Raw genomic sequence first — 27,500 nt, 5'->3', positions numbered from 1 at the left:
AGCTATGACTGTGTACACTGGCCTAGGTGTGTCCTGACTTCAGCTTGGCTGTGCGGCCAGTGGCGCAATGGATAACGTGTCTGATAACAGGTCAGAAGATTGAATATTTGACTCCTGTTTGGCTCAAAACTAGATTTATTTGACCAAAATCAAGCTGGGAAAAATACTGTATACTTTTCATTGTGTCTGGCAGTTCTCGATTCAAACACATTTTAGACTGATTTTATATGGGACTTTTCTCCAACATCTCTGAGAAAAAAGATGGAGCTTGTAATACAACAAGCATAATTTCAACGTTTATGGATTTGTCTGTGATGTTTTTTTAAGTAACTGTCTTCCCATATGGTCTGGCTTTTAGGATTCTGGTTTTCCGCCCGGGTTGAACTCCCAGTATGGGAAAGAACATCTTGTCATTTGGGATGCACTTGTGTAAGAACAGATACCACATTTTAACTGGCAGCAGAATCACACAACACAACAATATTCCCTCAGCAACAGCAAATGTGACATGTTTTGTAGATTCATAATTTACAAGACTTTTTAAACATTGAATACACTTCAAGTTTGCATTTCTTGCTCTTCAGTAAAATTCATGCAACAACAGGAGGATCAAATTAAGATATGCATCTGAAACAGAAAACCAAGGAACCTTGTTGTTGACAGACACAATGACTGTGTACACTAGTCTAGCTGTGACCTGACTTCAGCTTAGACGTGGGGCCAGTGGCGCAATGGATAACGTGTCTGACTACGGATCAGAAGATTCTAGGTTCGACTCCTGGCTGGCTCTATACTTAATTTAATTGATTGAAATCAAGCCGGCATTGATACTGTATACTCTTTCAGTGCTTCTGGCTGTTCTCACTTCAAACTCATTTTAGACTGATTTCATCTGGACATTCCCCAACATCTCAGAGAAAAAAAGATGTAGCTTTTAATCCAAAAGGCATAATGTCAACATTTAAAGATTTGTCTGTGATGTGTATTTAGTATTTTAAGTATGTGTCTTCCCATATGGTCTAGCGGTTAGGATTCCTGGTTTTCACCCAGGTGGCCTGGGTTCAACTCCCGGTATGGGAAAGAATATCTTGTTGTTTGGGATGCACTTGTGTAACAACAGATACTGCATTTTAACTGGCAGCAGTTTCACACAACACAACAATATTCCCTCAGCAACAGGAAATGTGACATGTTATGTAGATTCAAATTATACAAGGCATTTTAAACGTTGAATACACTTCATTGCTGCATTTCTTGCTCTGCAGTAAAATTCATGCAACAACAGGAGGATCAAATTAAGATTTGCATCTGTAACAGAAATCCCAAGGAACCTTGTCGGTGACAGAAGCTATGACTGTGTACACTGGCCTAGGTGTGTCCTGACTTCAGCTTGGCTGTGCGGCCAGTGGCGCAATGGATAACGTGTCTGATAACAGGTCAGAAGATTGAATATTTGACTCCTGTTTGGCTCAAAACTAGATTTATTTGACCAAAATCAAGCTGGGAAAAATACTGTATACTTTTCATTGTGTCTGGCAGTTCTCGATTCAAACACATTTTAGACTGATTTTATATGGGACTTTTCTCCAACATCGCTGAGAAAAAGATGGAGCTTGTAATTACAACAAGCATCATTTCAACGTTTATGGATTTGTCTGTGATGTTTTTTTAAAGTAACTGTCTTCCCATATGGTCTGGCTTTTAGGATTTCTGGTTTTCGCCCGGGTTGAACTCCCAGTATGGGAAAGAACATCTTGTCATTTGGGATGCACTTGTGTAAGAACAGATACCACATTTTAACTGGCAGCAGAATCACACAACACAACAATATTCCCTCAGCAACAGCAAATGTGACATGTTTTGTAGATTCATAATTTACAAGACTTTTTAAACATTGAATACACTTCAAGTTTGCATTTCTTGCTCTTCAGTAAAATTCATGCAACAACAGGAGGATCAAATTAAGATATGCATCTGAAACAGAAAACCAAGGAACCTTGTTGTTGACAGACACAATGACTGTGTACACTGGTCTAGCTGTGACCTGACTTCAGCTTAGACGTGGGGCCAGTGGCGCAATGGATAACGTGTCTGACTACGGATCAGAAGATTCTAGGTTCAACTCCTGGCTGGCTTCGATACTTAATTTAATTTATTGAAATCAAGCCGGGATTGATACTGTATACTTTTCAGTGCTTCTGGCTGTTCTCACTTCAAACTCATTTTAGACTGATTTCATCTGGACATTCCCAACATCTCAGAGAAAAAAAGATGTAGCTTTTAATCCAAAAGGCATAATGTCAACATTTAAAGATTTGTCTGTGATGTGTATTTTAAGTATGTGTCTTCCCATATGGTCTAGCGGTTAGGATTCCTGGTTTTCACCCAGGTGGCCCGGGTTCAACTCCCGGTATGGAAAGAATATCTTGTTGTTTGGGATGCACTTGTGTAACAACAGATACTGCATTTTAACTGGCAGCAGTTTCACACAACACAACAATATTCCCTCAGCAACAGGAAATGTGACATGTTATGTAGATTCAAATTATACAAGGCATTTTAAACGTTGAATACACTTCATTGCTGCATTTCTTGCTCTGCAGTAAAATTCATGCAACAACAGGAGGATCAAATTAAGATTTGCATCTGTAACAGAAATCCCAAGGAACCTTGTCGGTGACAGAAGCTATGACTGTGTACACTGGCCTAGGTGTGTCCTGACTTCAGCTTGGCTGTGCGGCCAGTGGCGCAATGGATAACGTGTCTGATAACAGGTCAGAAGATTGAATATTTGACTCCTGTTTGGCTCAAAACTAGATTTATTTGACCAAAATCAAGCTGGGAAAAAATACTGTATACTTTTCATTGTGTCTGGCAGTTCTCGATTCAAACACATTTTAGACTGATTTTATATGGGACTTTTCTCCAACATCGCTGAGAAAAAGATGGAGCTTGTAATTACAACAAGCATCATTTCAACGTTTATGGATTTGTCTGTGATGTTTTTTTAAAGTAACTGTCTTCCCATATGGTCTGGCTTTTAGGATTTCTGGTTTTCGCCCGGGTTGAACTCCCTGTATGGGAAAGAACATCTTGTCATTTGGGATGCACTTGTGTAAGAACAGATACCACATTTTAACTGGCAGCAGAATCACACAACACAACAATATTCCCTCAGCAACAGCAAATGTGACATGTTTTGTAGATTCATAATTTACAAGACTTTTTAAACATTGAATACACTTCAAGTTTGCATTTCTTGCTCTTCAGTAAAATTCATGCAACAACAGGAGGATCAAATTAAGATATGCATCTGAAACAGAAAACCAAGGAACCTTGTTGTTGACAGACACAATGACTGTGTACACTGGTCTAGCTGTGACCTGACTTCAGCTTAGAAGTGGGGCCAGTGGCGCAATGGATAACGTGTCTGACTACGGATCAGAAGATTCTAGGTTCGACTCCTGGCTGGCTTGATACTTAATTTAATTTATTGAAATCAAGCCGGGATTGATACTGTATACTTTTCAGTGCTTCTGGCTGTTCTCACTTCAAACTCATTTTAGACTGATTTCATCTGGACATTCCCAACATCTCAGAGAAAAAAAGATGTAGCTTTTAATCCAAAAGGCATAATGTCAACATTTAAAGATTTGTCTGTGATGTGTATTTTAAGTATGTGTCTTCCCATATGGTCTAGCGGTTAGGATTCCTGGTTTTCACCCAGGTGGCCCGGGTTCAACTCCCGGTATGGGAAAGAATATCTTGTTGTTTGGGATGCACTTGTGTAACAACAGATACTGCATTTTAACTGGCAGCAGTTTCACACAACACAACAATATTCCCTCAGCAACAGGAAATGTGACATGTTATGTAGATTCAAATTATACAAGGCATTTTAAACGTTGAATACACTTCATTGCTGCATTTCTTGCTCTGCAGTAAAATTCATGCAACAACAGGAGGATCAAATTAAGATTTGCATCTGTAACAGAAATCCCAAGGAACCTTGTCGGTGACAGAAGCTATGACTGTGTACACTGGCCTAGGTGTGTCCTGACTTCAGCTTGGCTGTGCGGCCAGTGGCGCAATGGATAACGTGTCTGATAACAGGTCAGAAGATTGAATATTTGACTCCTGTTTGGCTCAAAACTAGATTTATTTGACCAAAATCAAGCTGGGAAAAATACTGTATACTTTTCATTGTGTCTGGCAGTTCTCGATTCAAACACATTTTAGACTGATTTTATATGGGACTTTTCTCCAACATCGCTGAGAAAAAGATGGAGCTTGTAATTACAACAAGCATCATTTCAACGTTTATGGATTTGTCTGTGATGTTTTTTTAAGTAACTGTCTTCCCATATGGTCTGGCTTTTAGGATTTCTGGTTTTCGCCCGGGTTGAACTCCCTGTATGGGAAAGAACATCTTGTCATTTGGGATGCACTTGTGTAAGAACAGATACCACATTTTAACTGGCAGCAGAATCACACAACACAACAATATTCCCTCAGCAACAGCAAATGTGACATGTTTTGTAGATTCATAATTTACAAGACTTTTTAAACATTGAATACACTTCAAGTTTGCATTTCTTGCTCTTCAGTAAAATTCATGCAACAACAGGAGGATCAAATTAAGATATGCATCTGAAACAGAAAACCAAGGAACCTTGTTGTTGACAGACACAATGACTGTGTACACTGGTCTAGCTGTGACCTGACTTCAGCTTAGACGTGGGGCCAGTGGCGCAATGGATAACGTGTCTGACTACGGATCAGAAGATTCTAGGTTCGACTCCTGGCTGGCTCGATATTTAATTGATTGAAATCAAGCCGGGATTGATACTGTATACTTTTCAGTGCTTCTGGCTGTTCTCACTTCAAACTCATTTTTAGACTGATTTCATCTGGACATTCCCCAACATCTCAGAGAAAAAAAGATGTAGCTTTTAATCCAAACAGGCATAATGTCAACATTAAAGATTTGTCTGTGATGTGTATTTTAAGTATGTGTCTTCCCATATGGTCTAGCGGTTAGGATTCCTGGTTTTCACCCAGGTGGCCCGGGTTCAACTCCCGGTATGGGAAAGAATATTCTTGTTGTTTGGGATGCACTTGTGTAACAACAGATACTGCATTTTAACTTGCAGCAGTTTCACACAACACAACAATATTCCCTCAGCAACAGGAAATGTGACATGTTATGTAGATTCAAATTATACAAGGCATTTTAAACGTTGAATACACTTCATTGCTGCATTCTTGCTCTGCAGTAAAATTCATGCAACAACAGGAGGATCAAATTAAGATTTGCATCTGTAACAGAAATCCCAAGGAACCTTGTCGGTGACAGAAGCTATGACTGTGTACACTGGCCTAGGTGTGTCCTGACTTCAGCTTGGCTGTGCGGCCAGTGGCGCAATGGATAACGTGTCTGATAACAGGTCAGAAGATTGAATATTTGACTCCTGTTTGCTCAAAACTAGATTTATTTGACCAAAATCAAGCTGGGAAAAATACTGTATACTTTTCATTGTGTCTGGCAGTTCTCGATTCAAACACATTTTAGACTGATTTTATATGGGACTTTTCTCCAACATCGCTGAGAAAAAGATGGAGCTTGTAATTACAACAAGCATCATTTCAACGTTTATGGATTTGTCTGTGATGTTTTTTTAAAGTAACTTGTCTTCCCATATGGTCTGGCTTTTAGGATTTCTGGTTTTCGCCCGGGTTGAACTCCCAGTATGGGAAAGAACATCTTGTCATTTGGGATGCACTTGTGTAAGAACAGATACCACATTTTAACTGGCAGCAGAATCACACAACACAACAATATTCCCTCAGCAACAGCAAATGTGACATGTTTTGTAGATTCATAATTTACAAGACTTTTTAAACATTGAATACACTTCAAGTTTGCATTTCTTGCTCTTCAGTAAAATTCATGCAACAACAGGAGGATCAAATTAAGATATGCATCTGAAACAGAAAACCAAGGAACCTTGTTGTTGACAGACACAATGACTGTGTACACTGGTCTAGCTGTGACCTGACTTCAGCTTAGACGTGGGGCCAGTGGCGCAATGGATAACGTGTCTGACTACGGATCAGAAGATTCTAGGTTCGACTCCTGGCTGGTTCGATACTTAATTTAATTTATTGAAATCAAGCCCGGGATTGATACTGTATACTTTTCAGTGCTTCTGGCTGTTCTCACTTCAAACTCATTTTAGACTGATTTCATCTGGACATTCCCCAACATCTCAGAGAAAAAAAGATGTAGCTTTTAATCCAACAGGCATAATGTCAACATTTAAAGATTTGTCTGTGATGTGTATATTTAAGTATGTGTCTTCCCATATGGTCTAGCGGTTAGGATTCCTGGTTTCACCCAGGTGGCCCGGGTTCAACTCCCGGTATGGGAAAGAATATCTTGTTGTTTGGGATGCACTTGTGTAACAACAGATACTGCATTTTAACTGGCAGCAGTTTCACACAACACAACAATATTCCCTCAGCAACAGGAAATGTGACATGTTATGTAGATTCAAATTATACAAGGCATTTTAAACGTTGAATACACTTCATTGCTGCATTTCTTGCTCTGCAGTAAAATTCATGCAACAACAGGAGGATCAAATTAAGATTTGCATCTGTAACAGAAATCCCAAGGAACCTTGTCGGTGACAGAAGCTATGACTGTGTACACTGGCCTAGGTGTGTCCTGACTTCAGCTTGGCTGTGCGGCCAGTGGCGCAATGGATAACGTGTCTGATAACAGGTCAGAAGATTGAATATTTGACTCCTGTTTGGCTCAAAACTAGATTTATTTGACCAAAATCAAGCTGGAAAAATACTGTATACTTTTCATTGTGTCTGGCAGTTCTCGATTCAAACACATTTTAGACTGATTTTATATGGGACTTTTCTCCAACATCGCTGAGAAAAGATGGAGCTTGTAATTACAACAAGCATCATTTCAACGTTTATGGATTTGTCTGTGATGTTTTTTTAAAGTAACTGTCTTCCCATATGGTCTGGCTTTTAGGATTCCTGGTTTTCGCCCGGGTTGAACTCCCAGTATGGGAAAGAACATCTTGTCATTTGGGATGCACTTGTGTAAGAACAGATACCACATTTTAACTGGCAGCAGAATCACACAACACAACAATATTCCCTCAGCAACAGCAAATGTGACATGTTTTGTAGATTCATAATTTACAAGACTTTTTAAACATTGAATACACTTCAAGTTTGCATTTCTTGCTCTTCAGTAAAATTCATGCAACAACAGGAGGATCAAATTAAGATATGCATCTGAAACAGAAAACCAAGGAACCTTGTTGTTGACAGACACAATGACTGTGTACACTGGTCTAGCTGTGACTTGACTTCAGCTTAGACGTGGGGCCAGTGGCGCAATGGATAACGTGTCTGACTACGGATCAGAAGATTCTAGCTTCGACTCCTGGCTGGTTCGATACTTAATTTAATTTATTGAAATCAAGCCGGGATTGATACTGTATACTTTTCAGTGCTTCTGGCTGTTCTCACTTCAAACTCATTTTAGACTGATTTCATCTGGACATTCCCCAACATCTCAGAGAAAAAAAGATGTAGCTTTTAATCCAACAGGCATAATGTCAACATTTAAAGATTTGTCTGTGATGTGTATTTTAAGTATGTGTCTTCCCATATGGTCTAGCGGTTAGGATTCCTGGTTTTCACCCAGGTGGCCCGGGTTCAACTCCCGGTATGGGAAAGAATATCTTGTTGTTTGGGATGCACTTGTGTAACAACAGATACTGCATTTTAACTGGCAGCAGTTTCACACAACACAACAATATTCCCTCAGCAACAGGAAATGTGACATGTTATGTAGATTCAAATTATACAAGGCATTTTAAACGTTGAATACACTTCATTGCTGCATTTCTTGCTCTGCAGTAAAATTCATGCAACAACAGGAGGATCAAATTAAGATTTGCATCTGTAACAGAAATCCCAAGGAACCTTGTCGGTGACAGAAGCTATGACTGTGTACACTGGCCTAGGTGTGTCCTGACTTCAGCTTGGCTGTGCGGCCAGTGGCGCAATGGATAACGTGTCTGATAACAGGTCAGAAGATTGAATATTTGACTCCTGTTTGGCTCAAAACTAGATTTATTTGACCAAAATCAAGCTGGGAAAAATACTGTATACTTTTCATTGTGTCTGGCAGTTCTCGATTCAAACACATTTTAGACTGATTTTATATGGGACTTTTCTCCAACATCGCTGAGAAAAAGATGGAGCTTGTAATTACAACAAGCATCATTTCAACGTTTATGGATTTGTCTGTGATGTTTTTTTAAAGTAACTTGTCTTCCCATATGGTCTGGCTTTTAGGATTTCCTGGTTTTCGCCCGGGTTGAACTCCCAGTATGGGAAAGAACATCTTGTCATTTGGGATGCACTTGTGTAAGAACAGATACCACATTTTAACTGGCAGCAGAATCACACAACACAACAATATTCCCTCAGCAACAGCAAATGTGACATGTTTTGTAGATTCATAATTTACAAGACTTTTTAAACATTGAATACACTTCAAGTTTGCATTTCTTGCTCTTCAGTAAAATTCATGCAACAACAGGAGGATCAAATTAAGATATGCATCTGAAACAGAAAACCAAGGAACCTTGTTGTTGACAGACACAATGACTGTGTACACTGGTCTAGCTGTGACCTGACTTCAGCTTAGACGTGGGGCCAGTGGCGCAATGGATAACGTGTCTGACTACGGATCAGAAGATTCTAGGTTCGACTCCTGGCTGGTTCGATACTTAATTTAATTTATTGAAATCAAGCCGGGATTGATACTGTATACTTTTCAGTGCTTCTGGCTGTTCTCACTTCAAACTCATTTTAGACTGATTTCATCTGGACATTCCCCAACATCTCAGAGAAAAAAGATGTAGCTTTTAATCCAAACAGGCATAATGTCAACATTTAAAGATTTGTCTGTGATGTGTATTTTAAGTATGTGTCTTCCCATATGGTCTAGCGGTTAGGATTCCTGGTTTTCACCCAGGTGGCCCGGGTTCAACTCCCGGTATGGGAAAGAATATCTTGTTGTTTGGGATGCACTTGTGTAACAACAGATACTGCATTTTAACTGCAGCAGTTTCACACAACACAACAATATTCCCTCAGCAACAGGAAATGTGACATGTTATGTAGATTCAAATTATACAAGGCATTTTAAAACGTTGAATACACTTCATTGCTGCATTTCTTGCTCTGCAGTAAAATTCATGCAACAACAGGAGGATCAAATTAAGATTTGCATCTGTAACAGAAATCCCAAGGAACCTTGTCGGTGACAGAAGCTATGACTGTGTACACTGGCCTAGGTGTGTCCTGACTTCAGCTTGCTGTGCGGCCAGTGGCGCAATGGATAACGTGTCTGATAACAGGTCAGAAGATTGAATATTTGACTCCTGTTTGGCTCAAAACTAGATTTATTTGACCAAAATCAAGCTGGGAAAAATACTGTATACTTTTCATTGTGTCTGGCAGTTCTCGATTCAAACACATTTTAGACTGATTTTATATGGGACTTTTCTCCAACATCGACTGAGAAAAAGATGGAGCTTGTAATTACAACAAGCATCATTTCAACGTTTATGATTTGTCTGTGATGTTTTTTTAAAGTAACTGTCTTCCCATATGGTCTGGCTTTAGGATTCCTGGTTTTCGCCCGGGTTGAACTCCCAGTATGGGAAAGAACATCTTGTCATTTGGGATGCACTTGTGTAAGAACAGATACCACATTTTAACTGGCAGCAGAATCACACAACACAACAATATTCCCTCAGCAACAGCAAATGTGACATGTTTTGTAGATTCATAATTTACAAGACTTTTAAACATTGAATACACTTCAAGTTTGCATTTCTTGCTCTTCAGTAAAATTCATGCAACAACAGGAGGATCAAATTAAGATATGCATCTGGAAACAGAAAACCAAGGAACCTTGTTGTTGACAGACACAATGACTGTGTACACTGGTCTAGCTGTGACCTGACTTCAGCTTAGACGTGGGGCCAGTGGCGCAATGGATAACGTGTCTGACTACGGATCAGAAGATTCTAGGTTCGACTCCTGGCTGGCTCGATACTTAATTTAATTTATTGAAATCAAGCCCGGGATTGATACTGTATACTTTTCAGTGCTTCTGGCTGTTCTCACTTCAAACTCATTTTAGACTGATTTCATCTGGACATTCCCCAACATCTCAGAGAAAAAAAAGATGTAGCTTTTAATCCAACAGGCATAATGTCAACATTTAAAGATTTGTCTGTGATGTGTATTTTAAGTATGTGTCTTCCCATATGGTCTAGCGGTTAGGATTCCTGGTTTTCACCCAGGTGGCCCGGGTTCAACTCCCGGTATGGGAAAGAATATCTTGTTCGTTTGGGATGCACTTGTGTAACAACAGATACTGCATTTAACTGGCAGCAGTTTCACACAACACAACAATATTCCCTCAGCAACAGGAAATGTGACATGTTATGTAGATTCAAATTATACAAGGCATTTTAAACGTTGAATACACTTCATTGCTGCATTTCTTGCTCTGCAGTAAAATTCATGCAACAACAGGAGGATCAAATTAAGATTTGCATCTGTAACAGAAATCCCAAGGAACCTTGTCGGTGACAGAAGCTATGACTGTGTACACTGGCCTAGGTGTGTCCTGACTTCAGCTTGGCTGTGCGGCCAGTGGCGCAATGGATAACGTGTCTGATAACAGGTCAGAAGATTGAATATTTGACTCCTGTTTGGCTCAAACTAGATTTATTTGACCAAAATCAAGCTGGGAAAAATACTGTATACTTTTCATTGTGTCTGGCAGTTCTCGATTCAAACACATTTTAGACTGATTTTATATGGGACTTTTCTCCAACATCGCTGAGAAAAAGATGGAGCTTGTAATTACAACAAGCATCATTTCAACGTTTATGGATTTGTCTGTGATGTTTTTTTAAGTAACTGTCTTCCCATATGGTCTGGCTTTTAGGATTCCTGGTTTTCGCCCGGGTTGAACTCCCAGTATGGGAAAGAACATCTTGTCATTTGGGATGCACTTGTGTAAGAACAGATACCACATTTTAACTGGCAGCAGAATCACACAACACAACAATATTCCCTCAGCAACAGCAAATGTGACATGTTTTGTAGATTCATAATTTACAAGACTTTTTAACATTGAATACACTTCAAGTTTGCATTTCTTGCTCTTCAGTAAAATTCATGCAACAACAGGAGGATCAAATTAAGATATGCATCTGAAAACAGAAAACCAAGGAACCTTGTTGTTGACAGACACAATGACTGTGTACACTGGTCTAGCTGTGACTTGACTTCAGCTTAGACGTGGGGCCAGTGGCGCAATGGATAACGTGTCTGACTACGGATCAGAAGATTCTAGGTTCGACTCCTGGCTGGCTTCGATACTTAATTTAATTATTGAAATCAAGCCGGGATTGATACTGTATACTTTTCAGTGCTTCTGGCTGTTCTCACTTCAAACTCATTTTAGACTGATTTCATCTGGACATTCCCCAACATCTCAGAGAAAAAAAGATGTAGCTTTTAATCCAACAGGCATAATGTCAACATTTAAAGATTTGTCTGTGATGTGTATTTTAAGTATGTGTCTTCCCATATGGTCTAGCGGTTAGGATTCCTGGTTTTCACCCAGGTGGCCCGGGTTCAACTCCCGGTATGGGAAAGAATATCTTGTTGTTTGGGATGCACTTGTGTAACAACAGATACTGCATTTTAACTGGCAGCAGTTTCACACAACACAACAATATTCCCTCAGCAACAGGAAATGTGACATGTTATGTAGATTCAAATTATACAAGGCATTTTAAACGTTGAATACACTTCATTGCTGCATTTCTTGCTCTGCAGTAAAATTCATGCAACAACAGGAGGATCAAATTAAGATTTGCATCTGTAACAGAAATCCCAAGGAACCTTGTCGGTGACAGAAGCTATGACTGTGTACACTGGCCTAGGTGTGGTCCTGACTTCAGCTTGGCTGTGCGGCCAGTGGCGCAATGGATAACGTGTCTGATAAACAGGTCAGAAGATTGAATATTTGACTCCTGTTTGGCTCAAAACTAGATTTATTTGACCAAAATCAAGCTGGGAAAAATACTGTATACTTTTCATTGTGTCTGGCAGTTCTCGATTCAAACACATTTTAGACTGATTTTATATGGGACTTTTCTCCAACATCGCTGAGAAAAAGATGGAGCTTGTAATTACAACAAGCATCATTTCAACGTTTATGGATTTGTCTGTGATGTTTTTTTTAAAGTAACTGTCTTCCCATATGGTCTGGCGTTTAGGATTCCTGGTTTTCGCCCGGGTTGAACTTCCCAGTATGGGAAAGAACATCTTGTCATTTGGGATGCACTTGTGTAAGAACAGATACCACATTTTAACTGGCAGCAGAATCACACAACACAACAATATTCCCTCAGCAACAGCAAATGTGACATGTTTTGTAGATTCATAATTTACAAGACTTTTTAAAACATTGAATACACTTCAGTTTGCATTTCTTGCTCTGCAGTAAATTCATGCAACAACAGGAGGATCAAATTAAGATATGCATCTGAAACAGAAAACCAAGGAACCTTGTTGTTGACAGACACAATGACTGTGTACACTGGTCTAGCTGTGACCTGACTTCAGCTTAGACTGTGGGCCAGTGGCGCAATGGATAACGTGTCCTGACTACGGATCAGAGATTCTAGGTTCGACTCATGGCTGGCTCGATACTTAATTTAATTATTGAAATCAAGCCGGGAATTGATACTGTATACTTTTCAGTGCTTCCTGGCTGTTCTCACTTCAAACATCATTTTAGACTGATTTATATGGGACATTTCTCCAACATCTCAGAGAAAAAGATGGAGCTTGTAATTACAACAGCATCATTTCAACATTTAAAGATTTGTCTGTGATGTGTATTTTAAGTATGTGTCTTCCCATATGGTCTAGCGGTTAGGATTCCTGGTTTTCACCCAGGTGGCCCGGGTTCAACTCCCGGTATGGGAAAGAATATCTTGTCGTTTGGGATGCACTTGTGTAACAACAGATACTGCATTTTAACTGGCAGCAGTTTCACACAACACAACAATATTCCCTCAGCAACAGGAAATGTGACATGTTATGTAGATTCAAATTATACAAGGCATTTTAAACGTTGAATACACTTCATTGCTGCATTTCTTGCTCTGCAGTAAAATTCATGCAACAACAGGAGGATCAAATTAAGATTTGCATCTGTAACAGAAATCCCAAGGAACCTTGTCGGTGACAGAAGCTATGACTGTGTACACTGGCCTAGGTGTGTCCTGACTTCAGCTTGGCTGTGCGGCCAGTGGCGCAATGGATAACGTGTCTGATAACAGGTCAGAAGATTGAATATTTGACTCCTGTTTGGCTCAAACTATTAATTTATTTGACAAATCAAGCTGGGAAAATACTGTATACTTTTCATGTGCTCTGGCAGTTCTCGATTCAAACACATTTTAGACTGATTTATATGGGACTTTTCTCCAACATCGCTGAGAAAAAGATGGAGCTTGTAATTACAACAAGCATCATTTCAACGTTTATGGATTTGTCTGTGATGTTTTTTTAAGTAACTGTCTTCCCATATGGTCTGGCTTTTAGGATTTCCTGGTTTTCGCCCGGGTTGAACTCCCTGTATGGGAAAGAACATCTTGTCATTTGGGATGCACTTGTGTAAGAACAGATACCACATTTTAACTGGCAGCAGAATCACACAACACAACAATATTCCCTCAGCAACAGCAAATGTGACATGTTTTGTAGATTCATAATTTACAAGACTTTTTAAACATTGAATACACTTCAAGTTTGCATTTCTTGCTCTTCAGTAAAATTCATGCAACAACAGGAGGATCAAATTAAGATATGCATCTGAAACAGAAAACCAAGGAACCTTGTTGTTGACAGACACAATGACTGTGTACACTGGTCTAGCTGTGACCTGACTTCAGCTTAGACGTGGGGGCCCAGTGGCGCAATGGATAACGTGTCTGACTACGGATTCAGAAGATTCTAGTTCGACTCCTGGCTGGACTCGATATTTAATTGATTGAAATCAAGCCGGGATTGATACTGTAATACTTTTCAGTGCTTCTGGCTGTTCTCACTTCAAACTCATTTTAGACTGATTTCATCTGGACATTCCCCAACATCTCAGAGAAAAAAAAGATGTAGCTTTTAATCCAAAAGCATAATGTCAACATTTAAAGATTTGTCTGTGATGTGTATGTTAAGTATGTGTCTTCCCATATGGTCTAGCGGTTAGGATTCCTGGTTTTCACCCAGGTGGCCCTGGGTTCAACTCCGGTATGGGAAAGATATCTTGTTGTTTGGGATGCACTTGTGTAACAACAGATACTGCATTTTAACTGGCAGCAGTTTCACACAACACAACAATATTCCCTCAGCAACAGGAAAGGTGACATGTTATGTAGATTCAAATTATACAAGGCATTTTAAACGTTGAATACACTTCATTGCTGCATTTCTTGCTCTGCAGTAAAATTCATGCAACAACAGGAGGATCAAATTAAGATTTGCATCTGTAACAGAAATCCCAAGGAGACCTTGTCGGTGACAGAAGCTATGACTGTGTACACTGGCCTAGGTGTGTCCTGACTTCAGCTTGGCTGTGCGGCAGTGGCGCAATGGATAACGTGTCTGATAACAGGTCAGAAGATTGAATATTTGACTCCTGTTGGCTCAAACTAGATTTATTTGACCAAAATCAAGCTGGGAAAATACTGTATACTTTTCATTGTGTCTGGCAGTTCTCGATTCAACACATTTTAGACTGATTTTATATGGGACTTTTCTCCAACATCGCTGAGAAAAAGATGGAGCTTGTAATTACAACAAGCATCATTTCAACGTTTATGGATTTGTCTGTGAGTTTTTTAAAGTAACTGTCTTCCCATATGGTCTGGGCTTTTAGGATTTCTGGTTTTCGCCCCGGGTTGAACTCCCTAGTATGGGAAAGAACATCTTGTCATTTGGGATGCACTTGTGTAAGAACAGATACCACATTTTAACTGGCAGCAGAATCACACAACACAACAATATTCCCTCAGCAACAGCAAATGTGACATGTTTTGTAGATTCATAATTTACAAGACTTTTTAAACATTGAATACACTTCAAGTTTGCATTTCTTGCTCTTCAGTAAAATTCATGCAACAACAGGAGGATCAAATTAAGATATGCATCTGAAACAGAAAACCAAGGAACCTTGTTGTTGACAGACACAATGACTGTGTACACTGGTCTAGCTGTGACCTGACTTCAGCTTAGACGTGGGGCCAGTGGCGCAATGGATAACGTGTCTGACTACGGATCAGAAGATTCTAGGTTCGACTCCTGGCTGGCTCGATACTTAATTTAATTGATTGAAATCAAGCCGGGATTGATACTGTATACTTTTCAGTGCTTCTGGCTGTTCTCACTTCAAACTCATTTTAGACTGATTTCATCTGGACATTCCCCAACATCTCAGAGAAAAAAAGATGTAGCTTTTAATCCAAAAGGCATAATGTCAACATTTAAAGATTTGTCTGTGATGTGTATTTTAAGTATGTGTCTTCCCATATGGTCTAGCGGTTAGGATTCCTGGTTTTCACCCAGGTGGCCCGGGTTCAACTCCCGGTATGGGAAAGAATATCTTGTTGTTTGGGATGCACTTGTGTAACAACAGATACTGCATTTTAACTGGCAGCAGTTTCACACAACACAACAATATTCCCTCAGCAACAGGAAATGTGACATGTTATGTAGATTCAAATTATACAAGGCATTTTAAACGTTGAATACACTTCATTGCTGCATTTCTTGCTCTGCAGTAAAATTCATGCAACAACAGGAGGATCAAATTAAGATTTGCATCTGTAACAGAAATCCCAAGGAACCTTGTCGGTGACAGAAGCTATGACTGTGTACACTGGCCTAGGTGTGTCCTGACTTCAGCTTGGCTGTGCGGCCAGTGGCGCAATGGATAACGTGTCTGATAACAGGTCAGAAGATTGAATATTTGACTCCTGTTTGGCTCAAAACTAGATTTATTTGACCAAAATCAAGCTGGGAAAAATACTGTATACTTTTCATTGTGTCTGGCAGTTCTCGATTCAAACACATTTTAGACTGATTTTATATGGGACTTTTCTCCAACATCGCTGAGAAAAAGATGGAGCTTGTAATTACAACAAGCATCATTTCAACGTTTATGGATTTGTCTGTGATGTTTTTTTAAAGTAACTGTCTTCCCATATGGTCTGGCTTTTAGGATTTCTGGTTTTCGCCCGGGTTGAACTCCCAGTATGGGAAAGAACATCTTGTCATTTGGGATGCACTTGTGTAAGAACAGATACCACATTTTAACTGGCAGCAGAATCACACAACACAACAATATTCCCTCAGCAACAGCAAATGTGACATGTTTTGTAGATTCATAATTTACAAGACTTTTTAAACATTGAATACACTTCAAGTTTGCATTTCTTGCTCTTCAGTAAAATTCATGCAACAACAGGAGGATCAAATTAAGATATGCATCTGAAACAGAAAACCAAGGAACCTTGTTGTTGACAGACACAATGACTGTGTACACTGGTCTAGCTGTGACCTGACTTCAGCTTAGACGTGGGGCCAGTGGCGCAATGGATAACGTGTCTGACTACGGATCAGAAGATTCTAGGTTCGACTCCTGGCTGGCTCGATACTTATTTATTGATTGAAATCAAGCCGGGATTGATACTGTATACTTTTCAGTGCTTCTGGCTGTTCTCACTTCAAACTCATTTTAGACTGATTTCATCTGGACATTCCCCAACATCTCAGAGAAAAAAAGATGTAGCTTTTAATCCAAAAGGCATAATGTCAACATATTTAAAGATTTGTCTGTGATGTGTATTTTAAGTAATGTGTCTTCCCATATGGTCTAGCGGGTTAGGATTCCTGGTTTTCACCCAGGTGGCCCGGGTTCAACTCCCGGTATGGGAAAGAATATCTTGTTGTTTGGGATGCACTTGTGTAACAACAGATACTGCATTTTAACTGGCAGCAGTTTCACACAACACAACAATATTCCCTCAGCAACAGGAAATGTGACATGTTATGTAGATTCAAATTATACAAGGCATTTTAACGTTGAATACACTTCATTGCTGCTATTTCTTGCTCTGCAGTAAAATTCATGCAACAACAGGAGGATCAAATTAAGATTTGCATCTGTAACAGAAATCCCAAGGAACCTTGTCGGTGACAGAAGCTATGACTGTGTACACTGGCCTAGGTGTGTCCTGACTTCAGCTTGGCTGTGCGGCAGTGGCGCATATGGATAACGTGTCTGATAACAGGTCAGAAGATTGAATATTTGACTCCTGTTTGGCTCAAAACTAGATTTATTTGACCAAAATCAAGCTGGGAAAAATACTGTATACTTTTCATTGGTGTCTGGCAGTTCTCGATTCAAACACATTTTAGACTGATTTATATGGGACTTTTCTCCAACATCGCTGAGAAAAAGATGGAGCTTGTAATTACAACAAGCATCATTTCAACGTTTATGGATTTGTCTGTGATGTTTTTTTAAAAGTAAATCTGTCCTTCCCATATGGTCTGGCTTTTAGGATTTCTGGTTTTCGCCCGGGTTGAACTCCCAGTATGGGAAAGAACATCTTGTCATTTGGGATGCACTGTGTAAGAACAGATACCACATTTTAACTGGCAGCAGAATCACACAACACAACAATATTCCCTCAGCAACAGCAAATGTGACATGTTTTGTAGATTCATAATTTACAAGACTTTTTAAACATTGAATACACTTCAAGTTTGCATTTCTTGCTCTTCAGTAAAATTCATGCAACAACAGGAGGATCAAATTAAGATATGCATCTGAAACAGAAAACCAAGGAACCTTGTTGTTGACAGACACAATGACTGTGTACACTGGTCTAGCTGTGACCTGACTTCAGCTTAGACGTGGGGCCAGTGGCGCAATGGATAACGTGTCTGACTACGGATCAGAAGATTCTAGGTTCGACTCCTGGCTGGCTCGATACTTAATTTAATTGATTGAAATCAAGCCGGGATTGATACTGTATACTTTTCAGTGCTTCTGGCTGTTCTCACTTCAAACTCATTTTAGACTGATTTCATCTGGACATTCCCCAACATCTCAGAGAAAAAAAGATGTAGCTTTTAATCCAACAGGCATAATGTCAACATTTAAAGATTTGTCTGTGATGTGTATTTTAAGTATGTGTCTTCCCATATGGTCTAGCGGTTAGGATTCCTGGTTTTCACCCAGGTGGCCCGGGTTCAACTCCCGGTATGGGAAAGAATATCTTGTCGTTTGGGATGCACTTGTGTAACAACAGATACTGATACTGGCAGCAGTTTCACACAACACAACAATATTCCCTCAGCAACAGGAAATGTGACATGTTATGTAGATTCAAATTATACAAGGCATTTTAAACGTTGAATACACTTCATTGCTGCATTTCTTGCTCTGCAGTAAAATTCATGCAACAACAGGAGGATCAATTAAGATTTGCATCTGTAACAGAAATCCCAAGGAACCTTGTCGGTGACAGAAGCTATGACTGTGTACACTGGCCTAGGTGTGTCCTGACTTCAGCTTGGCTGTGCGGCCAGTGGCGCAATGGATAACGTAGTCTGATACAGGTCAGAAGATTGAATTATTTGACTCCTGTTTGGCTCAAAACTAGATTTATTTGACCAAAAATCAAGCTGGGAAAAAATACTGTATACTTTTCATTGGTCTGCAGTTCTCGATTCAAACACATTTTAGACTGATTTTATATGGGACTTTTCTCCAACATCTCTGAGAAAAAAGATGGAGCTTGTAATTACAACAAGCATCATTTCAACGTTTATGGATTTGATCTGTGAGTGTTTTTTAAGTAACTGGTCTTCCCATATGGTCTGGCTTTTAGGATTTCTGGTTTTCGCCCGGGTTGAACTCCCAGTATGGGAAAAGAACATCTTGTCATTGGGATGCACTTGTGTAAGAACAGATACCACATTTTAACTGGCAGCAGAATCACACAACACAACATATTCCCTCAGCAACAGCAAATGTGACATGTTTTGTAGATTCATAATTTACAAGCTTTTTAAACATTGAATACACTTCAAGTTTGCATTTCTTGCTCTTCAGTAAATTCATGCAACAACAGGAGGATCAAATTAAGATATGCATCTGAAACAGAAAACCAAGGAACCTTGTTGTTGACAGACACAATGACTGTGTACACTGAGTCTAGCTGTGACCTGACTTCAGCTTAGACGTGGGGGCCAGTGGCGCAATGGATAACGTGTCTGACTACGGATCAGAAGATTCTAGGTTCGACTCCTGGCTGGCTCGATACTTAATTACTTGATTGAAATCAAGCCGGGATTGATACTGTATACTCTCAGTGCTTCTGGCTGTTCTCACTTCAACTCATTTTAGACTGATTCATCTGGACATTCCCCAACATCTCAGAGAAAAAAGAGGTAGCTTTTAATCCAACAGGCATAATGTCAACATTTAAAGATTTGTCTGTGATGTGTATTTTAAGTATGTGTCTTCCCATATGGGTCTAGCGGTTAGGATTCCTGGTTTCACCAGGTGGCCCGGGTTCAACTCCCGGTATGGGAAAGAATATCTTGTTGTTTGGGATGCACTTGTGTACAACACAGATACTGCATTTTAACTGGCAAGTAGTTGCACACAACACAACAATATTCCCTCAGCAACAGGAAATGTGACATGTTATGTCGATTCACAATTATACAAGGCATTTTAAACGTTGAATACACTTCATTGGCTGCATTTCTTGCTCTGCAGTAAAAATTCATGCAACAACAGGAGATCAAATTAAGATTTGCATCTGTAACAGAAATCCAAGGAACCTTGTCGGTGACAGAAGCTAGACTGTGTACCACTGGCCTAGGTGTGTCCTGACTTCAGCTTGGCTGTGCGGCCAGTGGCGCAATGGATAACGTGTCTGATAACAGGTCAGAAGATTGAATATTTGACTCCTGTTTGGCTCAAAACTAGATTTATTTGACCAAAATCAAGCTGGGAAAAATACTGTATACTTTTCATTGTGTCTGGCAGTTCTCGATTCAAACACATTTTAGACTGATTTTATATGGGACTTTTCTCCAACATCGCTGAGAAAAAGATGGAGCTTGTAATTACAACAAGCATCATTTCAACGTTTATGGATTTGTCTGTGATGTTTTTTTAAAGTAACTGTCTTCCCATATGGTCTGGCTTTTAGGATTCTGGTTTTCGCCCGGGTTGAACTCCCAGTATGGGAAAGAACATCTTGTCATTTGGGATGCACTTGTGTAAGAACAGATACCACATTTTAACTGGCAGCAGAATCACACAACACAACAATATTCCCTCAGCAACAGCAAATGTGACATGTTTTGTAGATTCATAATTTACAAGACTTTTTAAACATTGAATACACTTCAAGTTTGCATTTCTTGCTCTTCAGTAAAATTCATGCAACAACAGGAGGATCAAATTAAGATATGCATCTGAAACAGAAAACCAAGGAACCTTGTTGTTGACAGACACAATGACTGTGTACACTGGTCTAGCTGTGACCTGACTTCAGCTTAGACGTGGGGCCAGTGGCGCAATGGATAACGTGTCTGACTACGGATCAGAAGATTCTAGGTTCGACTCCTGGCTGGCTCGATACTTAATTTAATTGATTGAAATCAAGCCGGGATTGATACTGTATACTTTTCAGTGCTTCTGGCTGTTCTCACTTCAAACTCATTTTAGACTGATTTCATCTGGACATTCCCCAACATCTCAGAGAAAAAAAGATGTAGCTTTTAATCCAAAAGCATAATGTCAACATTTAAAGATTTGTCTGTGATGTGTATTTTAAGTATGTGTCTTCCCATATGGTCTAGCGGTTAGGATTCCTGGTTTTCACCCAGGTGGCCCGGGTTCAACTCCCGGTATGGGAAAGAATATCTTGGTGTTTGGGATGCATTGTGTAACAACAGATACTGCATTTTAACTGGCAGCAGTTTCACACAACACAACAATATTCCCTCAGCAACAGGAAATGTGACATGTTATGTAGATTCAAATTATACAAGGCATTTTAACGTTGAATACACTTCATTGCTGCATTTCTTGCTCTTGCAGTAAAATTCATGCAACAACAGGAGGATCAAATTAAGATTGCATCTGTACAGAAATCCCAAGGAACCTTGTCGGTGACAGAAGCTATGACTGTGTACACTGGCCTAGGTGTGTCCTGACTTCAGCTTGGCTGTGCGGCCAGTGGCGCAATGGATAACGTGTCTGATAACAGGTCAGAAGATTGAATATTTTCGACTCCTGTTTGGCTCAAAACTAGATTTATTTGACCAAAATCAAGCTGGGAAAAATACTGTATACTTTTCATTGTGTCTGGCAGTTCTCGATTCAAACACATTTTAGACTGATTTTATATGGGACTTTTCTCCAACATCGCTGAGAAAAAGATGGAGCTTGTAATTACAACAAGCATCATTTCAACGTTTATGGATTTGTCTGTTGAGTTTTTTTAAGTAACTGTCTTCCCATATGGTCTGGCTTTTTAGGATTCTGGTTTTCGCCCGGGTTGAACTCCCAGTATGGGAAAGAACATCTTGTCATTTGGGATGCACTTGTGTAAGAACAGATACCACATTTTAACTGGCAGCAGAATCACACAACACAACAATATTCCCTCAGCAACAGCAAATGTGACATGTTTTGTAGATTCATAATTTACAAGACTTTTTAAACATTGAATACACTTCAAGTTTGCATTCTTGCTCTTCAGTAAAATTCATGCAACAACAGGAGGATCAAATTAAGATATGCATCTGAAACAGAAAACCAAGGAACCTTGTTGTTGACAGACACAATGACTGTGTACACTGGTCGTAGCTGTGACCTGACTTCAGCTTAGACGTGGGCCAGTGGCGCAATGGATAACGTGTCTGACTACGGATCAGAAGATTCTAGGTTCGACTCCTGGCTGGCTCGATACTTAATTAATTGATTGAAATCAAGCCGGGATTGATACTGTATACTTTTCAGTGCTTCTGGCTGTTCTCACTTCAAACTCATTTTAGACTGATTTCATCTGGACATTCCCCAACATCTCAGAGAAAAAAGATGTAGCTTTAATCCAAACAGGCATAATGTCACAGTTTAAAGATTTGTCTGTGATGTTGTATTTAAGTATGTGTCTTCCCATATGGTCTAGCGTTAGGATTCCTGGTTTTCACCCAGGTGTCCCGGGTTCAACTCCCTGGTATGGGAAGAATATCTTGTTGTTTGGGATTGCACTTGTGTAACAACAGATACTGCATTTTAACTGGCAGCAGTTTCACACAACACAACAATATTCCCTCAGCAACATGAAATGTGACATGTTATGTAGATTCAAATTATACAAGGCATTTTAAACGTTGAATACACTTCATTGCTGCATGTTCTTGCTCTGCAGTAAAATTCATGCAAACAACAGGAGATCAAATTAAGATTTGCATCTGTAACAGAAATCCCAAGGAAACCTTGTCGGTGACAGAAGCTATGACTGTGTACACTGGCCTAGGTGTGTCCTGACTTCAGCTTGGCTGTGCGGCCAGTGGCGCAATGGATAACGTGTCTGATAACAGGTCAGAAGATTGAATATTTGACTCCTGTTTGGCTCAAAACTAGATTTATTTGACCAAATCAAGCTGGAAAAATACTGTATACTTTTCATTGTGTCTGGCAGTTCTCGATTCAAACACATTTTAGACTGATTTATATGGGACTTTTTCTCCAACATCGCTGAGAAAAAGATGGAGCTTGTAATTACAACAAGCATCATTTCAACGTTTATGGATTTGTCTGTGATGTTTTTTTAACAGTAACTGTCTTCCATATGGTCTGGCTTTAGGATTCTGGTTTTCGCCCGGTTGAACTCCCAGTATTGGAAAGAACATCTTGTCATTTGGGATGCACTTGTGTAAGAACAGATACCACATTTTAACTGGCAGCAGAATCACACAACACAACAATATCCCTCAGCAACAGCAAATGTGACATGTTTTGTAGATTCATAATTTACAAGACTTTTTAAACATTGAATACACTTCAAGTTTGCATTTCTTGCTCTTCAGTAAAATTCATGCAACAACAGGAGGATCAAATTAAGATATGCATCTGAAACAGAAAACCAAGGAACCTTGTTGTTGACAGACACAATGACTGTGTACACTGGTCTAGCTGTGACCTTGACTTCAGCTTAGACGTGGGGCCAGTGGCGCAATGGATAACGTGTCTGACTACGGATCAGAAGATTCTAGGTTCGACTCCTGGCTGGACTCGATATTAATTAATTGATTGAAATCAAGCCGGGATTGACTACTGTATACTTTTCAGTGCTTCTGGCTGTTCTCACTTCAAACTCATTTTAGACTGATTTCATCTGGACATTCCCCAACATCTCAGAGAAAAAAAGATGTAGCTTTTAATCCAACAGGCATAATGTCAACATTTAAAGATTTGTCTGTGATGTGTATTTTAAGTATGTGTCTTCCCATATGGTCTAGTGGTTGGTCCTGGTTTTCACCCAGGTGGCCCGGGTTCAACTCCCGGTATGGGAAAGAATATCTTGTCGTTTGGGATGCACTTGTGTAACAACAGATACTGCATTTTAACTGGCAGCAGTTTCACACAACACAACAATATTCCCTCAGCAACAGGAAATGTGACATGTTATGTAGATTCAAATTATACAAGGCATTTTAAACGTTGAATACACTTCATGACTGCATTTCTTGCTCTGCAGTAAATTAATGCAACAACAGGAGGATCAAATTAAGATTTGCATCTGTAACAGAATCCCAAGGAACCTTGTCGGTGACAGAAGCTATGACTGTGTACACTGGCCTAGGTGTGTCCTGACTTCAGCTTGGCTGTGCGGCCAGTGGCGCAATGGATAACGTGTCTGATAACAGGTCAGAAGATTGAATATTTGACTCCTGTTTGGCTCAAAACTAGATTTATTTGACCAAAATCAAGCTGGGAAAAATACTGTATACTTTTCATTGTGTCTGGCAGTTCTCGATTCAAACACATTTTAGACTGATTTTATATGGGACTTTTCTCCAACATCGCTGAGAAAAAGATGGAGCTTGTAATTACAACTAGCATCATTTCAACGTTTATGGATTTGTCTGTGATGTTTTTTTAAGTAACTGTCTTCCCATATGGTCTGGCTTTTAGGATTCCTGGTTTTCGCCCGGGTTGAACTCCCAGTATGGGAAAGAATATCTTGTCATTTGGGATGCACTTGTGTAAGAACAGATACCACATTTTAACTGGCAGCAGAATCACACAACACAACAATATTCCCTCAGCAACAGCAAATGTGACATGTATTGTAGATTCATAATTTACAAGACTTTTAAACATTGAATACACTTCAAGTTTGCATTTCTTGCTCTTCAGTAAAATTCATGCAACAACAGGAGGATCAAATTAAGATATGCATCTGAAACAGAAAACCAAGGAACCTTGTTGTTGACAGACGCAATGACTGTGTACACTGGTCTAGCTGTGACCTGACTTCAGCTTAGACTGTGGGGCCAGTGGCGCAATGGATAACGTGTCTGACTACGGATCAGAAGATTCTAGTTCGACTCCTGGCTGGCTCGATACTTAATTTAATTGATTGAAATCAAGCGGGATTGATACTGTATACTTTTCAGTGCTTCTGGCTGTTCTCACTTCAACTCATTTTAGACTGATTTCATCTGGACATTCCCCAACATCTCAGAGAAAAAAAGATGTAGCTTTTAATCCAACAGGCATAATGTCAACATTTAAAGATTTGTCTGTGATGTGTATTTTAAGTATGTGTCTTCCCATATGGTCTAGTGGTTAGGATTCCTGGTTTTCACCCAGGTGGCCCTGGTTCAACTCCTGGTATGGGAAAGAATATCTTGTCGTTTGGGATGCACTTGTGTAACAACAGATACTGCATTTTAACTGGCAGCAGTTTCACACAACACAACAATATTCCCTCAGCAACAGGAAATGTGACATGTTATGTAGATTCAAATTATACAAGGCATTTTAAACGTTGAATACACTTCATTGCTGCATTTCTTGCTCTGCAGTAAAATTCATGCAACAACAGGAGGATCAAATTAAGATTTGCATCTGTACAGAAATCCCAAGGAACCTTGTCGGTGACAGAAGCTATGACTGTGTACACTGGCCTAGGTGTGTCCTGACTTCAGCTTGGCTGTGCGGCCAGTGGCGCAATGGATAACGTGTCTGATAACAGGTCAGAAGATTGAATATTTGACTCCTGTTTGGCTCAAAACTAGATTTATTTGACCAAAATCAAGCTGGGAAAAATACTGTATACTTTTCATTGTGTCTGGCAGTTCTCGATTCAAACACATTTTAGACTGATTTTATATGGGACTTTTCTCCAACATCGCTGAGAAAAAGATGGAGCTTGTAATTACAACAAGCATCATTTCAACGTTTATGGATTTGTCTGTGATGTTTTTTTTAAAGTAACTGTCTTTCCCATATGGTCTGGCGTTTAGGATTCCTGGTTTTCGCCCGGGTTGAACTCCCAGTATGGGAAAGAACATCTTGTCATTTGGGATGCACTTGTGTAAGAACAGATACCACATTTTAACTGGCAGCAGAATCACACAACACAACAATATTCCCTCAGCAACAGCAAATGTGACATGTTTTGTAGATTCATAATTTACAAGACTTTTTAAACATTGAATACACTTCAAGTTTGCATTTCTTGCTCTTCAGTAAAATTCATGCAACAACAGGAGGATCAAATTAAGATATGCATCTGAAACAGAAAACCAAGGAACCTTGTTGTTGACAGACACAATGACTGTGTACACTGGTCTAGCTGTGACCTGACTTCAGCTTAGACGTGGGGCCAGTGGCGCAATGGATAACGTGTCTGACTACGGATCAGAAGATTCTAGGTTCGACTCCTGGCTGGCTCGATACTTAATTGATTGAAATCAAGCCGGGATTGATACTGTATACTTTTCAGTGCTTCTGGCTGTTCTCACTTCAAACTCATTTTAGACTGATTTCATCTGGACATTCCCCAACATCTCAGAGAAAAAAAGATGTAGCTTTTAATCCAACAGGCATAATGTCAACATTTAAAGATTTGTCTGTGATGTGTATTTTAAGTATGTGTCTTCCCATATGGTCTAGTGGTTAGGATTCCTGGTTTTCACCCAGGTGGCCCGGGTTCAACTCCCGGTATGGGAAAGAATATCTTGTCGTTTGGGATGCACTTGTGTAACAACAGATACTGCATTTTAACTGGCAGCAGTTTCACACAACACAACAATATTCCCTCAGCAACAGGAAATGTGACATGTTATGTAGATTCAAATTATACAAGGCATTTTAAACGTTGAATACACTTCATTGCTGCATTTCTTGCTCTGCAGTAAAATTCATGCAACAACAGGAGGATCAAATTAAGATTTGCATCTGTAACAGAAATCCCAAGGAACCTTGTCGGTGACAGAAGCTATGACTGTGTACACTGGCCTAGGTGTGTCCTGACTTCAGCTTGGCTGTGCGGCCAGTGGCGCAATGGATAACGTGTCTGATAACAGGTCAGAAGATTGAATATTTGACTCCTGTTTGGCTCAAAACTAGATTTATTTGACCAAAATCAAGCTGGGAAAAATACTGTATACTTTTCATTGTGTCTGGCAGTTCTCGATTCAAACACATTTTAGACTGATTTTATATGGGACTTTTCTCCAACATCGCTGAGAAAAAGATGGAGCTTGTAATTACAACAAGCATCATTTCAACGTTTATGGATTTGTCTGTGATGTTTTTTTAAGTAACTGTCTTCCCATATGGTCTGGCTTTTAGGATTCCTGGTTTTCGCCCGGGTTGAACTCCCAGTATGGGAAAGAACATCTTGTCATTTGGGATGCACTTGTGTAAGAACAGATACCACATTTTAACTGGCAGCAGAATCACACAACACAACAATATTCCCTCAGCAACAGCAAATGTGACATGTTTTGTAGATTCATAATTTACAAGACTTTTTAAACATTGAATACACTTCAAGTTTGCATTTCTTGCTCTTCAGTAAAATTCATGCAACAACAGGAGGATCAAATTAAGATATGCATCTGAAACAGAAAACCAAGGAACCTTGTTGTTGACAGACACAATGACTGTGTACACTGGTCTAGCTGTGACCTGACTTCAGCTTAGACGTGGGGCCAGTGGCGCAATGGATAACGTGTCTGAC

General features: G+C 39.6%; 29 non-coding genes across 29 annotated transcripts; all 29 read left to right on the top strand.

Moving 5' to 3' along the window:
- Nucleotides 1–717: 717 nt before the first annotated feature.
- On the top strand, nucleotides 718–790 carry trnar-acg. The gene has a single exon. It is a non-coding gene; the product is annotated as a tRNA-Arg (tRNA).
- A 218-nt stretch (nucleotides 791–1,008) lies between these two features.
- Nucleotides 1,009–1,080, top strand: trnae-uuc. Its single transcript has one exon. It is a non-coding gene; the product is annotated as a tRNA-Glu (tRNA).
- A 1,267-nt stretch (nucleotides 1,081–2,347) lies between these two features.
- Nucleotides 2,348–2,419, top strand: trnae-uuc. The gene has a single exon. It is a non-coding gene; the product is annotated as a tRNA-Glu (tRNA).
- A 984-nt stretch (nucleotides 2,420–3,403) lies between these two features.
- Nucleotides 3,404–3,476, top strand: trnar-acg. Its single transcript has one exon. It is a non-coding gene; the product is annotated as a tRNA-Arg (tRNA).
- Nucleotides 3,477–3,685: 209 nt separating this feature from the next.
- Nucleotides 3,686–3,757, top strand: trnae-uuc. The gene has a single exon. It is a non-coding gene; the product is annotated as a tRNA-Glu (tRNA).
- Nucleotides 3,758–4,740: 983 nt separating this feature from the next.
- trnar-acg lies at nucleotides 4,741–4,813 on the top strand. Its single transcript has one exon. It is a non-coding gene; the product is annotated as a tRNA-Arg (tRNA).
- Nucleotides 4,814–5,019: 206 nt separating this feature from the next.
- trnae-uuc lies at nucleotides 5,020–5,091 on the top strand. Its single transcript has one exon. It is a non-coding gene; the product is annotated as a tRNA-Glu (tRNA).
- Nucleotides 5,092–6,075: 984 nt separating this feature from the next.
- Nucleotides 6,076–6,148, top strand: trnar-acg. Its single transcript has one exon. It is a non-coding gene; the product is annotated as a tRNA-Arg (tRNA).
- Nucleotides 6,149–7,696: 1,548 nt separating this feature from the next.
- trnae-uuc lies at nucleotides 7,697–7,768 on the top strand. Its single transcript has one exon. It is a non-coding gene; the product is annotated as a tRNA-Glu (tRNA).
- A 986-nt stretch (nucleotides 7,769–8,754) lies between these two features.
- On the top strand, nucleotides 8,755–8,827 carry trnar-acg. Its single transcript has one exon. It is a non-coding gene; the product is annotated as a tRNA-Arg (tRNA).
- Nucleotides 8,828–9,037: 210 nt separating this feature from the next.
- Nucleotides 9,038–9,109, top strand: trnae-uuc. Its single transcript has one exon. It is a non-coding gene; the product is annotated as a tRNA-Glu (tRNA).
- A 982-nt stretch (nucleotides 9,110–10,091) lies between these two features.
- On the top strand, nucleotides 10,092–10,164 carry trnar-acg. The gene has a single exon. It is a non-coding gene; the product is annotated as a tRNA-Arg (tRNA).
- A 212-nt stretch (nucleotides 10,165–10,376) lies between these two features.
- Nucleotides 10,377–10,448, top strand: trnae-uuc. The gene has a single exon. It is a non-coding gene; the product is annotated as a tRNA-Glu (tRNA).
- A 1,265-nt stretch (nucleotides 10,449–11,713) lies between these two features.
- Nucleotides 11,714–11,785, top strand: trnae-uuc. Its single transcript has one exon. It is a non-coding gene; the product is annotated as a tRNA-Glu (tRNA).
- A 1,271-nt stretch (nucleotides 11,786–13,056) lies between these two features.
- trnae-uuc lies at nucleotides 13,057–13,128 on the top strand. Its single transcript has one exon. It is a non-coding gene; the product is annotated as a tRNA-Glu (tRNA).
- A 2,315-nt stretch (nucleotides 13,129–15,443) lies between these two features.
- On the top strand, nucleotides 15,444–15,516 carry trnar-acg. Its single transcript has one exon. It is a non-coding gene; the product is annotated as a tRNA-Arg (tRNA).
- Nucleotides 15,517–15,726: 210 nt separating this feature from the next.
- On the top strand, nucleotides 15,727–15,798 carry trnae-uuc. Its single transcript has one exon. It is a non-coding gene; the product is annotated as a tRNA-Glu (tRNA).
- Nucleotides 15,799–16,782: 984 nt separating this feature from the next.
- Nucleotides 16,783–16,855, top strand: trnar-acg. Its single transcript has one exon. It is a non-coding gene; the product is annotated as a tRNA-Arg (tRNA).
- Nucleotides 16,856–17,066: 211 nt separating this feature from the next.
- trnae-uuc lies at nucleotides 17,067–17,139 on the top strand. Its single transcript has one exon. It is a non-coding gene; the product is annotated as a tRNA-Glu (tRNA).
- Nucleotides 17,140–18,126: 987 nt separating this feature from the next.
- Nucleotides 18,127–18,199, top strand: trnar-acg. Its single transcript has one exon. It is a non-coding gene; the product is annotated as a tRNA-Arg (tRNA).
- Nucleotides 18,200–18,409: 210 nt separating this feature from the next.
- trnae-uuc lies at nucleotides 18,410–18,481 on the top strand. The gene has a single exon. It is a non-coding gene; the product is annotated as a tRNA-Glu (tRNA).
- A 980-nt stretch (nucleotides 18,482–19,461) lies between these two features.
- Nucleotides 19,462–19,534, top strand: trnar-acg. Its single transcript has one exon. It is a non-coding gene; the product is annotated as a tRNA-Arg (tRNA).
- A 205-nt stretch (nucleotides 19,535–19,739) lies between these two features.
- trnae-uuc lies at nucleotides 19,740–19,810 on the top strand. Its single transcript has one exon. It is a non-coding gene; the product is annotated as a tRNA-Glu (tRNA).
- A 986-nt stretch (nucleotides 19,811–20,796) lies between these two features.
- Nucleotides 20,797–20,869, top strand: trnar-acg. The gene has a single exon. It is a non-coding gene; the product is annotated as a tRNA-Arg (tRNA).
- A 209-nt stretch (nucleotides 20,870–21,078) lies between these two features.
- Nucleotides 21,079–21,150, top strand: trnae-uuc. Its single transcript has one exon. It is a non-coding gene; the product is annotated as a tRNA-Glu (tRNA).
- Nucleotides 21,151–22,131: 981 nt separating this feature from the next.
- Nucleotides 22,132–22,204, top strand: trnar-acg. The gene has a single exon. It is a non-coding gene; the product is annotated as a tRNA-Arg (tRNA).
- Nucleotides 22,205–25,078: 2,874 nt separating this feature from the next.
- On the top strand, nucleotides 25,079–25,150 carry trnae-uuc. Its single transcript has one exon. It is a non-coding gene; the product is annotated as a tRNA-Glu (tRNA).
- A 985-nt stretch (nucleotides 25,151–26,135) lies between these two features.
- trnar-acg lies at nucleotides 26,136–26,208 on the top strand. The gene has a single exon. It is a non-coding gene; the product is annotated as a tRNA-Arg (tRNA).
- Nucleotides 26,209–26,413: 205 nt separating this feature from the next.
- trnae-uuc lies at nucleotides 26,414–26,485 on the top strand. The gene has a single exon. It is a non-coding gene; the product is annotated as a tRNA-Glu (tRNA).
- Nucleotides 26,486–27,500: the final 1,015 nt, after the last annotated feature.

The sequence above is a fragment of the Oncorhynchus mykiss genome, unplaced genomic scaffold, assembly GCF_013265735.2.
Source record: "Oncorhynchus mykiss isolate Arlee unplaced genomic scaffold, USDA_OmykA_1.1 un_scaffold_304, whole genome shotgun sequence".
NCBI classification, from domain to species: domain Eukaryota; kingdom Metazoa; phylum Chordata; class Actinopteri; order Salmoniformes; family Salmonidae; genus Oncorhynchus; species Oncorhynchus mykiss.
The sequence above is the reverse complement of the archived record's forward strand: the minus strand, read 5'-3'. Positions and strand labels throughout refer to the sequence as shown.